Consider the following 13,136-nt stretch of genomic DNA (forward strand, 5'->3'; position numbering starts at 1 on the left):
AGCTGTCTCCAGCCTCAAGCTGGGTTTCATAAACTTTGTCCACTCACAACATCCCCCCCTTGTTTTAAAAAAATAAAAAATTGTATTTACTTAGAAGCATTCAGAATGTCAACAAAACAGCTGAAATTTATTTTTGTAATTACAAAGTAGTATTCAGTTAACAGAACAACAATTATCTTCATATAAACTGAATCAGAGACAACTGAAGATGAAAAAAAACAAAAAATAAAACCAAAAAACACCAAAAACCAAAAAACAAACTACTGTCCCCATATATAACTAAATTGTGCTGTGCACCAACAAGAACCTGCTTTAAAATTTCATGCCAATTTACAACCCCCAGACTGTGCCAGGCAAAGTTAGTGGCTATTGAAAATACCACCAGGACAGGGCTATCTAAAGACACATTCAGTAGTGTGTTAACTATACAAAAAAAGACACTGTACAGTTTAAAAACAAATCTTACACAGCCTTACATTTCAGTTTTTTTCTTTAAAAGGAGTGAGTTGTGTATGGAGGGGGCGGTTAAATGCTTTATAGACAAGGAAAAAACTAGAAAAAGAGCTGCACTAGAACCAACTTACTCATCATCATCTTCATCTTCCTCCTCCTCCTCTTCCTTCCTTTTCTTGTTCTCCTCAGCCTTAACCACCCCCTTTCTCGCTGCATCAGGTTTCCTTTAGCTCTGTAGGCAGCAGTCTCCTTCTAGTCCTTCTCCTTCAGCTTGGCAGCCTTCTTCTCACAGGACTGCTTGTCATCAGCTGCAGGGCTGCTCCACATCGCTCCTCATTTCTTTGCAACATCACCAATGCATAAGCCGGGATGCTCGCCTTTGATTTTGGGGCGGTGCTCAGAACAGAACAAGAAGGCGAAGGAGGCCTCTTGGGTGCATTGGGGTCCTTGAACTTCTTTTTGGTCTCCCCTTTGGGGGGGGTGTAGGTTTTCATTTCTCTTTCATAACTAGCCTTGTCAGCCTTTGCCATATCTTCAAATTCCCCCCTTTTCTTTAGCAGATAGGGTCTTCCACCTCTCTGAGCATTTGTTTTGGAGAACTCTGAGAAGTTGACAGAAGCATGTGGGTGCTTCTTCTTGTGTTCCTCCTGGCAGGTTTGCACAAAGAATGCATACGAGGACATTTTGCCTCTCAGTTTACTAGGATCTACTTTGTCCGTGTTTAGTTGATTTTCTTCCACGAGTTGCCCAGTGACTGTCTGGCTCTTGCTTGCCCCGGCGCTGTCTCTGTGGAACTGAATGTACTGCATTGGCTGTCCATAACACCCTTTTACTGAGAAATATTTACACCAGCTTGGGTACCTAGATAAAAAGAAAACAAAATCAAAACAAACAAAAAACAATCAACCAAAATATGCCAAAACAAAATGAAACAAAAACAAAATGAAACAAAAAGCCCACAAAAAATCTTTTGTGTTCATTTTATGTTGGCTAACTCCTTGGCATAGGACCTGCCCTAGGGTACAGTTGACATACCCAGAGAGACTCCATTGGAGAAAACTGATTTTTCCCTTTGTCAGCAGGCATCAATTGCAGATAGCTTCTTAGTCAGGAGTGGGACCCCGTGTCCACTTCCCCTCAGTGCTGGAACCTCATCTGGCTTGCACCTGTGCAGGTCTTGGGTGTGTTATCATAGTCTCTGGGTTTATATATGCATCAGTTCTGTTGTCTGGAAGACACTGGTTTTGGGAAGTCACCCATCACCTCTGGTTTCTACAGTCTTCTTTCTTTTCCCCCTCCTCCTCCTCCTCTTCCTCCTCCTCTTCCTCCTCCTCTTCCTCCTACTCCTCTTCCTCCTCTTCTTCCTCCTCTTCTTCCTCCTCTTCCTCCTGCTCCTCCTCTGCATAGATCTCTGAGGGGAGGGGTTTGGTGAAGACATCCTATTTAGGGCTAAGTAGGCCAAAGTCTCTCACTCTCTGTATGTTGTCCAGTGTGGGTCTCTTCTACTTCAAGAAGTTTCTCTGATGAGTGTTGAAGGTACCGTGTTTGGGAATGGTATAGCAATGTCATTAGGAGTATTTTACTGCTATTCAAACAGTAATTTTTAAAACCAAACATCCTAATATAGTACAATCCAAAGCTATACTAGTTTGGTAGCTATATACTAAGAAATAATGTAGGAAAATATGAAAAGTCTTTGTGTCCTTTAATTGAAATATAACTCTATAAGAAGAAAACTTTATAAGTACAATAAAAAGTGCTAGAGTTCATATCATAGAGTGGTCTCTAATCTGAGCCCAGGAAGCACTCAATAGTTGTATATGTTGTGTGTTCAGAGACAAGACTGCAGTGACTGCATGGCAAGTCCCTGCCAGACACACCTCAGATCACTACTCAGCTCAGATCATGTAATCATGGGTTTCTTTTCACTCACTGCAACTTCAGAAATCTTTCACTGTTATCAAAATTTTTGTGATAGGGTGTATTTAGTTATTGAACCCCATCTGGGACCAGGAATCAACAATCTAAGGAGTTAAGAGTTAAAATTTTGCCGGGCAGTGGTGGTACACGCCTTTAATCCCAGCACTTGGGAGGCAGAGACAGATGGATTTCTGAGTTCGAGGCCAGCCTGAAATACAGAGTGAGTTCCAGGACAGCCAGGGCTACACAAAGAAATCCTGAATCGAAAAACAAACAAAAAACAAACAAACAAACAAAAAAGAGTTAAGAGAGTCTCATTTCTCTCTGTCTCTTGTCTCTCTCTCCCTCCCTCCATCTGTTTATGACTGCATATGGCTATCTGCATGGCAACATAGAGGCAGAGGTATAAAGAAAATTCTTTTGACTTGGTACCATGAAAAAAGTGTTATGTATCTGAAGATACCATGACTCAAAACTTGGTAATGGTTATTTTCTAGAGGAAGAGTCAGAGGCTATTTTAGAGTTTGTAGGCTAAATTGGTTTTGTTCCATCCATGAAAAGCAGATTTAGCCAGGCCTGACTAGCATCCCAGCAATCAGGAGGCCCAGGCATGAGGTTGTCAAATACAAGACAGGCCTGTAATGCATAGAATAATCCTTCCTCAAACAACAGAAAGGAAACAAACAAAATCCCCAACAAACAAACAAACAAACAAACACAAAACCCAAACAAAATAAAAAACACTTAGTAAGTGTGGGTGGGGGATCTTTCCATCTTAACTAACCTTCTCTAGGTAATCCTTTGTAGCTGTGCCCAGAGGCTTGTATCCTAGGTAACTCTAGACCTTGTCAAGTGGACACGCTTAACTACCACAAACTATCTCAAAGCACCCTCCTGAGTCCAGAGTTGTAAGCCTGGTCCCCAGGATGGCACAGGTAAGGGTGAATGTGACTGATGAAAGGTAGGGACATAGTTAGGTACTAGAGTTCTGTTGTCAGAAGGATGAAGTAGGTGTTGTAGGACTCCTGGCTTCTGGCTTCTGGGCTGCCACATGATGACATTCTATCCCATGCGCTCTTTTCATCACAGTGACATGCACAATGATGCTTTTACCAGAGCCCTATTTAACGCTAGAGATGTGCTGCTGGACCTCCAGAACTATAAGCTAAATAAACACCCCTGCTTTATAATGTATCCAGCTTCAGGTATTTTATTATAAAGTAATAAATATATATGTAAATAAATAATATGAAAATGAGAAAATAAATATAGAGACCAAGATCTGCTTTTGCCCTGTTTTACTTTCTCCTAGGAAATCCTCACAGAGGTTGCTCTTGTTCAGGTGCCATTTTCATATAGGCATCAGTGTGATTGATGAGTAGATTTATTATTCTGTGGTGGCATTAGAATTCCAATGAGTAGTTTGCTGCGCAGTTAATTGTAACAGGTAGAACATGGAGCATAAAGAAAATTTTCACTTTATTTCCTTTCCTATTTTTTACCTAGAAATGCCATTTATATTAACATGCGGACACATAATAACTATTTTTTTTTCTTCTCTATACATCTGGGTATCCATCAGAACTCAGTTTTCAGAAGTCATTGTCAGAATCAGGAGGATAGTTTTGTATATCCAACAACTTTTTAAATTACTGAAACATCTCCTATACCAAAATTTGATTCATTAAATTCACAGAATAATTCTAATAAGTAATATTGAGTTTCATTTTGAAAGTTTCTTTTTAAACTGGGTGTTTACTTCTTATTTTATCCTGGATGTCCCTAAGGAAAGTTCTCTGTCATGCTACAGTATTGTCTGCCATAATAGCAAAATACAATCATTTCTATCTTACAGCGAAACAAAACAGCTAGCTTAATTATTTTGTAGTAAAGCTAAGCTACTGCATATATCTGGTAATCTTTTTAAATTGATTTAAAGTTAATAGGAAATGGGGCTAATGTTCCTGGGTCATAAAATGAGGAAGGCAATCAAATGATACATGTCCTAACTTGCACAAACATTTGTACCTGTCAAGTTTTCCAAGTAGACATTTGCAACACACCACTCAATACTTAGTTGAACCTGATCAGAGCATCTGAAAAGCTGCAATCGAAAGGTTGTCTTAACTACTCTTAGGTTATAAATATAGGTTGGTTGGTTTTTCATCAACATATGGTGAATTTTACAGGTAATATTTTGACATCTGTTCAACACAAGATGCTCATTGTAAGAGTCTTCAGGGTCAGCAAATAATTAAACATGAGAGAATAAAGGTGTATGAAGCTATAAGAAAACATTTTACAGAGAGTGCTTTATGTGAGCGGAATTAGTAACCAGTTCTCCAAAAGCTGCAGCTGAGATGAGCTGGGTGCAGGTACAAGTGATTTGTGAAACATGTGTTTTGTTCAGAAACAGGAGAGCCCCCTGGGGAGGCAAGCCAGGGAAGGGAAACAAAGGCAGCAGGTAGTGGTTTCAGCATTATCATTAGAATTCAGGAGACTCCACAGCATACATTACAGTGAATTTATTCTACCTAGAGGCAAAGAAACTGGAATTCATACTCTACAACCAGTCTTAGTTAATTGAAACAGACGAAAACTTCTAGGCTTTTGTAGTATTTGTGCCTGAAGTGGCTCTTGAAGCCCAAGGGTAATTTTTTGAAGCAGGTTGCAGGTCCAGCAACATTAAGAGTAGTGAATGCCAAGATGAAGTTACAAGAACTAGATTTATCCTACCACCTGAAGCAATGGCACATAAAAAAATATATGAAACAATGGCTTCCAAGTCACTGTACAGTGATCAGTAAAGAACAAAGGGTAACAAACTAGTCCAACAATTACCCAGTTTACTGTCTGAAGAGCTTTCAAGCTGCATCAAGGAGTGGAGATCAATCAAGTCTAGTGCTCTACGGAGAATGGCCTCTTGGATAAAAATATGCCCCTAAAACTCATTTTAAATATATAAAGCTAAATGAATTAAAGATAAAAGGGGGGACAACACTAATGTGAAGGAACCTATAATCAGGCAAAGCAGACTATTTATTTGCCAGTTTACTGAGTTGGCCTGATAATCCAATAGATTTATCTTTAAGTGAACTATATGAAGCAAATGTTGATAGGAGTGGAAGGAAAGTACAAGTCTATACCTATTCTAGAACCCATCACAATGATTGATAGAAGAACTACTCAGGAAATGAGAAAGAGCATAGAAAGCCTATCATTGTTGTGGTGGTTTGAATATGCTTGGCCCATGGGAAGAGGCACTATTAATGGGTGTAGCCTTGTTGGAAGAAGTGTGTCACTGTGGGGTTAGGCTTTGAGGTCCTATGCTCAAACTGCCATGTTAGATTAACATCTCCCATCTTAGATTATTCTGCTCATTTATAATGTCTCTAAGTATCAGATAATTCTAGTTAGCATTAATGATGTTTAGCAAATTTCATACGTTGTCTCAAACCAACATATAAATAACATCTTAGCTAAGAAAGTGATCATTCACATATAATTTAAATGAGTTAATTTTAAATTAGAGAATTTGGCTCTGTTAACACAAATTTGGAGATATGACAGTCATGCCAATGTAAATGGCTACCTAAGCTTTAGTATCCATAATATTAGGTAAATACTATATAAATGAAAACATAATAAATATATAAAAATATCAATATTAACTAGGTGTGGTGGCACACACCTTTAATCCCAGTGCTTGGGAGGCAAAGGTAAGGTGACCTCTGTGAGTTCCAGGCCAGCCTGGTCTACATAACAAATTTCAGGACAATGAAGGCTGCCTAGAGAGAGCTTGTCTCAATAAACATGCTAACTAAACATAGCAACACTGTAGAACTGTAACTAAGTTGTGGTTGAAGTCATGGACTAGATTGAGAATCATCATGGAATTATGTCTCTGGGTACGTCTCTAGGAAAGCTTGACCGAGGCAGGAATCCTGAATGTGTGCAGTACCGTCAACAGGCTGGGCTGCTGGTCTGAACGTGAAGGAGCAAGTGAGCTGAGTACTAGCATCCATCCCTTCATGCTTCCTTCCACTCAGAGGCAATGCGACCAGCTGCCTCAATCGGGAGAACTGGTCAACCCCACCCCTGCTCTCATCTGAGTCCTGCCTGGCTCCTGCTTGCCTCTCACCTGCCTCTCCCATCCCAGGTTAGTTTCCTGGATGAGGTAGGTCTTCGTCTCTTTTCAGATGTTTGTCACTTGAATTTTTTAACATAGGGTTTCACTGTGTAGTACAGACAACCTATAGTATGGTGTCCTGGCTGGTTTTGTGTGTCAACTTGACACAGGCTGGAGTTATCACAGAGAAAGGAGCTTCAGTTAGGGAAATGCCTCCATGAGATCCAGCTGTGGGGCATTTTTCTCAATTAGTGATCAAGGGGGGAGGGCCCCTTGTGGGTGGTGCCATCCCTGGGCTGGTACTCTTGGGTTCTATAAGAGAGCAGGCTGAGCAAACCAGGGGAAGCAAGCCAGTAAGAAACATCTCTCCATGGCCTCTGCATCAGCTCCTGCTTCCTGACCTGCTTGAGTTCCAGTCCTGACTTCCTTTAGTAATAAACAGCTGTGAGGAAGTGTAAACAGAATAAACCCTTTCCTCCCCAACTTGCTTCTTGGCCATGATGTTTGTGTAGGAATGGAAACCCTGACTAAGACATATGGTCACAGAGGGTTTGGGAGATATGGTTGCAGAAAGCTTGCCCCTTTGCTCTGGATTGGTGTTAAATCTTTCCAGCCTACTACCTTAAAACAGAGGCTATGTGATGTCCTCAAAGTGATACCACATCTATTGTTTTAGCTTGTTTTTACTTGTCACTGTTGAGGTGGTCATTAATTACCTTTATGTACTTTGTAATGTACCTTTCTTTTATACTATTCAGCAGGAAGAATGGGGTTAGATAATTATCACCCCCCCAATCTCCTGAACTTACAGAAGTCATCTATTTTGTACTATTATTTTTACAATGTATTTTATTTTCAAAACTTTTAAACATTTTAAAATTATATGTCTGTATACATATATATGCATATATGTATACAAGGGGATATATATATATATATATATATATATGCCTTTAAAATAGCTATATATTAGATACTAACTTGTTACTGTGACTAAATACGAGACAGGAAGCAACCTATGGAAGGAAGGGTTAATGTTTACCATGTAATAGTTCATCACTGAGAGAAGGCATGACGGGAATAAACTCCATGGTGGCAGCAGCTGGGACATCTTACCTTGCACCTAGGCAAAACAGGAAACAGCTGAATTGGGGCCACAGGACCCACCCGAGTGATTGATTTCCTCTAGTAGACTCCACTATCTAAAAATTCTATAACCTCCTAGAGCAGTACTTCTAGCTGGGGACCAAGGATAGCTAGGGCTACATTGTAGATAGACCATGTCCAAAAAAAAAAAAAAAATTCTTCCGTTTCAACTTTTCTTTCAGATTTGTTTTTCCTCCTGTGCTCATGAACCTGGGGTATGTTTGAAGACTGGCTTTTAATGGTTGGTTTCCCAGGCTTCTGACAGTCTTGCCTTTGGAATCTTACATTGTGTTTGGACTTAAATAGGGAGGTGCCCTTTCATAACATGGATGGGATAGCTAAATCAGAAATCAGTTTTCTCACAGTTTTGGAAGCTAGAAATCTGAGAATTCTAGATGAAGAATCATCTAGATGCTGGGTGGTGCCTCACGTCTTTAATCCCAGCACTCAGGAGGAAGAGGCAGGCAAAGCTCTGAGTTAGAGGCCAGCCTCTACAGAGCGAGTCCCTGGACAGCCAGGGCTACACAGAGAAATCCTGTCTTCAGAACAACAAACAAATAAGTAAGTGAATAAGTAAATGAATACATAAATATAAAAACCAACTGGTTTGTCTTCTGGGGGCCGTCATGGAAGGCCATGTTCCAGGCCACGTTCTAGGCCACGTTCCAGGCCACACGTCTGCAAGCCTTCCTTCAGGTGGCTTTGTCAGTTCTTTTAGTCATACTCTCTACCCTGTATCTAGGCCTGTGTCCAGAGTTCTTCATTTGAGTCAGAACTCGGGGCATACTGGATCAGGACTCATTCTAATGTCTTTATTTAACTTAATTTCCTCTCAAATTGCCCATTTGAAGACAAAGATTCATTTTGAAGCACCAAGGATTAGCACTTCAATCTAGGAATTTGGGGAGGGACACTATTCAGCCTGTAGTGCTGCATTTTTCTTAATATAATTTTATCTTTTAATGCTTTTGTTTCTTAGAGTTTTTGGAGGGAAGTCCTCCCTGTAGCAACTTAGTTTAGACAAACAGCCTTAGCTGAGTAGAGTCCTGATTTCAGATACCTGGGGACACACTAGAAATGTGTATGCTGTGGGGGTTGTGTTCAATGTTACCTATGCCACAGGAATCCTTGTTGGGTAGAAACATGTGGTGATTCCATTTCCTAAGTAGCAGCAGGCTGTTACTTCTGACTTAGAAGGCACTGGTGTTAATCTGTCTTCCCTAGATAAGGCTGTTGGAGATTCAAACTTAGAAAGAAAGATTCAAACTGCATTCTCATTGTAGGTAGTTTAAGTGTGTAGTAATTGTGAGGCATTGGCAAGTACAGGGCTTTTGAGCTTATTTTCATTTGTAAAGAGAGATAATAAAATTATTACAAAGACTAAATGGGATATTTATATTGTGCTTAGGAAGATCTGACATAACCAATGTGTTAAATTGTAATAGTAATTAATACTCATAAATCATTAGTATCCATTCATCCCTGAATCTGTGTACCTCCTTGTCTGGAGCTCAGCTTGTGCTCCAACCTCTCTCAGCCCCAGTCCACCGTCTGCTGCTCTCTTTCTCTTTCCGGTACAGGGAACATTGTTTAAGGGTTGGTGGGAAGATTATAAAAGTCAGAGGATCTGTGACTTTGTCTTGAAATTATGTCTCTAGTAACATCAGAAGACACACCAATAAAGTCTCCCCAAGATGGCTGCCCAAACTTGAGCTGAACAAGAAGGCGCTAATGAGCATGCCAAACTGGGCAGGAGGAAGCCCACGAGGGCTTCAAACCTGGGACAAAGGCTTGAGGTGCCTATTTAACATCAAAGCAGACTTGGCTTCGAGCCAGGTTCTCTCCAAACCCCTCTGTAACAGACCCTGCCCTGAACTTTCCAGCCCAACAGACTAGGCTCCTCTTCCCTGTATGATACAACCCACTTTGATTTGTACCTTTGGCCTCCTGGCTACCGCACCAGGCTTCCACGCTCTCTCCCCGCCTCTGTCTATGCCCTCCCACACATTTACAATAAACCTAGGGGCAGTTATGTTTCCTTCCTCCCTCCCTCCCTCCCTCCCTCCCTCCCTCCCTCCCTCCCTCCCTTCCTTCCTTCCTTCCTCCCTCCCTCCCTCCCTCCCTTCCTTCCTTCTTCCTTCCTTCCTCCCTCCCTCCCTCCCCCCATTCATCAGGTGCTGAAATTCAGGACCAATCATGTTCCTTTTCCTTTGTCATTTTTTCTCATTCATCTAATGAAAATGAAAGGAAGAAAGGATTGAAAGGAAGGAAGGAAGGATAAAAGGAAGGAAGGAAGTATAAAAGGAAGGTAGGAAGAAAGAGGAAATGACTGGTCCCAGATTTTGGCACTATATGAATGAAAAAGAAAAATCAATGCAGAGGAGAGGAATGAATGTGTCTGCTCCTGGGGGTGTGGAGGCCCTGAAACAGGAGAGGCCGAGGAATGCAGGGGAACTTGGTGCTTAGCTTCTGCTTTGATATGTTAGGTAGGCATCTCAGCCATTTGTCCCAGGTTTGAAACCTAACAACGTCTAATATAATAGCATTGTTCAGAATTTCAAACCTTTGAAATGCATTGCTTTTTATATGTGATAACTTCATGAATTTGCATGTGGTTTTGATTAGAATGAACATTGTATAGAGGTTGATCAGAGGGTTTTATACTTGTTCATTAGTTCAGAATGGCCAATTGTCTACTGTCTTGCTAATTGCTTTCATCTATGGGTCTTATCAGTTACTGTTACAATGATCTTACTAGTTGTGCATTTCCCTATTTCTTGTGTTAATTTTTTGCCTAGTGAATTTTAAAATATTTTTAGGAACATGTGTGCTTAGATTGTTAGGTTTTCCTGATTAATTCTCCCCTTTGATCACACAAAACTTACACTTTCTCCTTTGTACTATCTCATCATGGCCTGTGCTTCCTGTGATGACAGCCTCACAGTGTCTGTGTACTTCCGGTCTCTAGGATGATGCATATTTTCCCAATTGTTTACTTTATTCCCTTTTTGTCTTATGTTTTTCTCAAGTTTTGGTCTTCATATCCACCAGCTCTTTTAGTTGCCTGTTCCTTCTGTTATTAAGCTCATTTATTGAGATCTTAGGTATTTTTGTAGCTTTCATTTAGATTATGCTTGTCTTCTTAAAAAATGAATTATGAGAAATAGTTCATTTAAGGTATATAATTCAATGATAATATATGCAGTGGGAAAGCACCTCTGCAGCCCCAGTGCATTGTTAGAGCATTGTCACTGTGGGCTAGTGACATGTTGCTGGGAGTGTCCTAGTGTGCCTTTGGTCTCACTGTCAGCACTGACAACATGTACTGTTTAGTTACAGCCTCAGTTCCATGCCACGCCTACATCCTCCCAGTCTACTTTACAGCTCTGTGTTTTAGACATTTTATACTAATGGAGATCACCAGTATATGCTCTTTTATGCCTCTCTTTTAAAGTTCTGCTTAGGAAATGTTTTTGTGGTTCAATCTGTGTTATTGAACCAATAAAATTATTTTGGAGGCTGACTAATATTCAGTAACGTACATATAACAATTTCAACCATGTTCCTGCCGACAGTCATCAGGATGTTTTTACCCTTATTGTTGTGAGTGATGCTCAGTCAGCGCTGCGTACAAGCTTTTGTGTGACCGACCATACATTTTTATTCCCTGGGAAGGTGGCTTGGAGCGTGGTTGTGTATTTGGTATCTCTGTGTTTAACTGTTTAAGGGATTGCTATGCTATTTTAGAAGTGGATACATATTCTTTTTGTGTTCGCCAGCCACGCGTTAGGCCTCTGTTTTTTCTGCTTCCTCATCAGTATTTGTGATTATCTTTTAGAATTTAAAAGAAAATGGTAGTTGAATCTCTCTGTAGTTTTGATTTGTATTCAGAAGCAAAAGTCACAGACACTTCTTGAGTGAATACTAAATAATATGCCAGAAGAAAACTGATTGCAGAAGCAGAGTGGGGTGAGAGACAGTGTTGATAAGACACTGGCTACCTCATCTCTCATGGTCTGAAACATGATACAAAACCATTCTGTGAAATATTCACACCCCTCCCCCACCTTTTTTTTTTTTAACAGGAGCTAGGGGTGGTGTTGAAGCTGAGTATCACACAAGGGTTACTGGGCTAGGAGAATGTCCTTTTGTTCAGAAATGATATTAGATTTAAGAAGCCAAACAACCTTCATTCCACGAGCTAATTTTTGACACAGACAATACTTGTGTCTACTGTTGGGTTCAGAGTAGAAGTCAAGAACACTAATTCACTTCAGATATGGAAGCTTAAAGTGGAAGTTTTCTTTTCTAAGCGCTCAGGGAGGCAGCCAGTCTAGAATCTGAATCAAGTCCATGAAGGGAGGTTGTACAACATTTTTATAGGATGGGAACACAAAGCAAGGGGGGAGTGGGGGGCTGTTACCCTGACCAATCATATTTTAGCCCAAGGGGTTAAGCAAGGAAGTTAACATTGGTGACTGGGCCTTATCTGGGTCACCTGGTTTCAGGGTCCCTGAGTCAGCTTTTGCAGTCAGGTCCCCTCCTGGCCTCTGACCTGGAGTCTATTATGATAAAGGAACAAAGGAGCGGGTGAGCAGCTAGTAGTCAATTTAAATCAAGATAGGCAGCACATTTGTGACTTGTGCGCCTTCGTTAGATAACAGCATAACAGCATCTTCCTTCCATACACACCTTCCTGCTTAACAGACAAACATGAACCATCTGAAGACACAGGACAGGAGTCGGGTTCTGGGCCTAGGAACATGAACTCAGGTTTTTTGTTTTTGTTTTTGTTTTCTGTTTGATCTTTAAAATCAATTATAATTGCATGACACTTATAATATTTTAATAAATCATTTACATTTCTATACTACTTACTTATAAATCAATATGTAGTATATAAGACATAGCAAACAAACAAAAAGCTTGGATACTTTATAAAACATTTAGAAATACTTTGTTTGCTTATGATATACATCTATTGCATTATCTCTGGTATTTGTTACACAAAGTTTTAAACAAATGAAAGTCTCTTTTATATAAAAATAGTTATTTTTCTTCATACTAGTGAACTTTCAAATTACCTGGATGTTACATGTATTGCATAGGAGTATCCTGCCAGTAAGGTTCCTGAGGTGACTGAACTCAAGAAATTACCTCCTAACAGCTATGAGTTCTATAATATATAAGAAAAAAAATCACTCACTGTCTTCTGTCTCTGGAGAGAACAGGGCACTAGAAGCTCTTCTAGAGATAAGCTGTGACAGGTCATCTTAGTAGAAACCCTGCTGAGCACAGTGGCTTATACTTATTGGTGTCATATGATTTTGGGGAAATGCTAAATAGCTTATGTCAGTATGTCTGACTAAGAAAGCAAAGGCCAAAAGAAAAATGATGTTGAATTAACAAACTTGCTTAGTAAAGAGCAAATGTTTTCTGTATTTGGGGATATTTCTAAACATGTGATTTTTCTGTGCGTGTGAAAGAT

At 40.1% G+C, this 13,136-nt stretch overlaps 1 pseudogene; it reads right to left on the reverse strand.

The window, feature by feature from the left end:
- Positions 1 to 222: 222 nt before the first annotated feature.
- Positions 223 to 12,930, reverse strand: LOC127664041 (high mobility group protein B1-like; annotated as a pseudogene).
- Between the last annotated feature and the right edge of the window lie 206 nt (positions 12,931 to 13,136).

The sequence above is a fragment of the Apodemus sylvaticus genome, chromosome 13 (genome assembly GCF_947179515.1).
Source record: "Apodemus sylvaticus chromosome 13, mApoSyl1.1, whole genome shotgun sequence".
Classification (NCBI taxonomy): Eukaryota; Metazoa; Chordata; class Mammalia; order Rodentia; family Muridae; genus Apodemus; species Apodemus sylvaticus.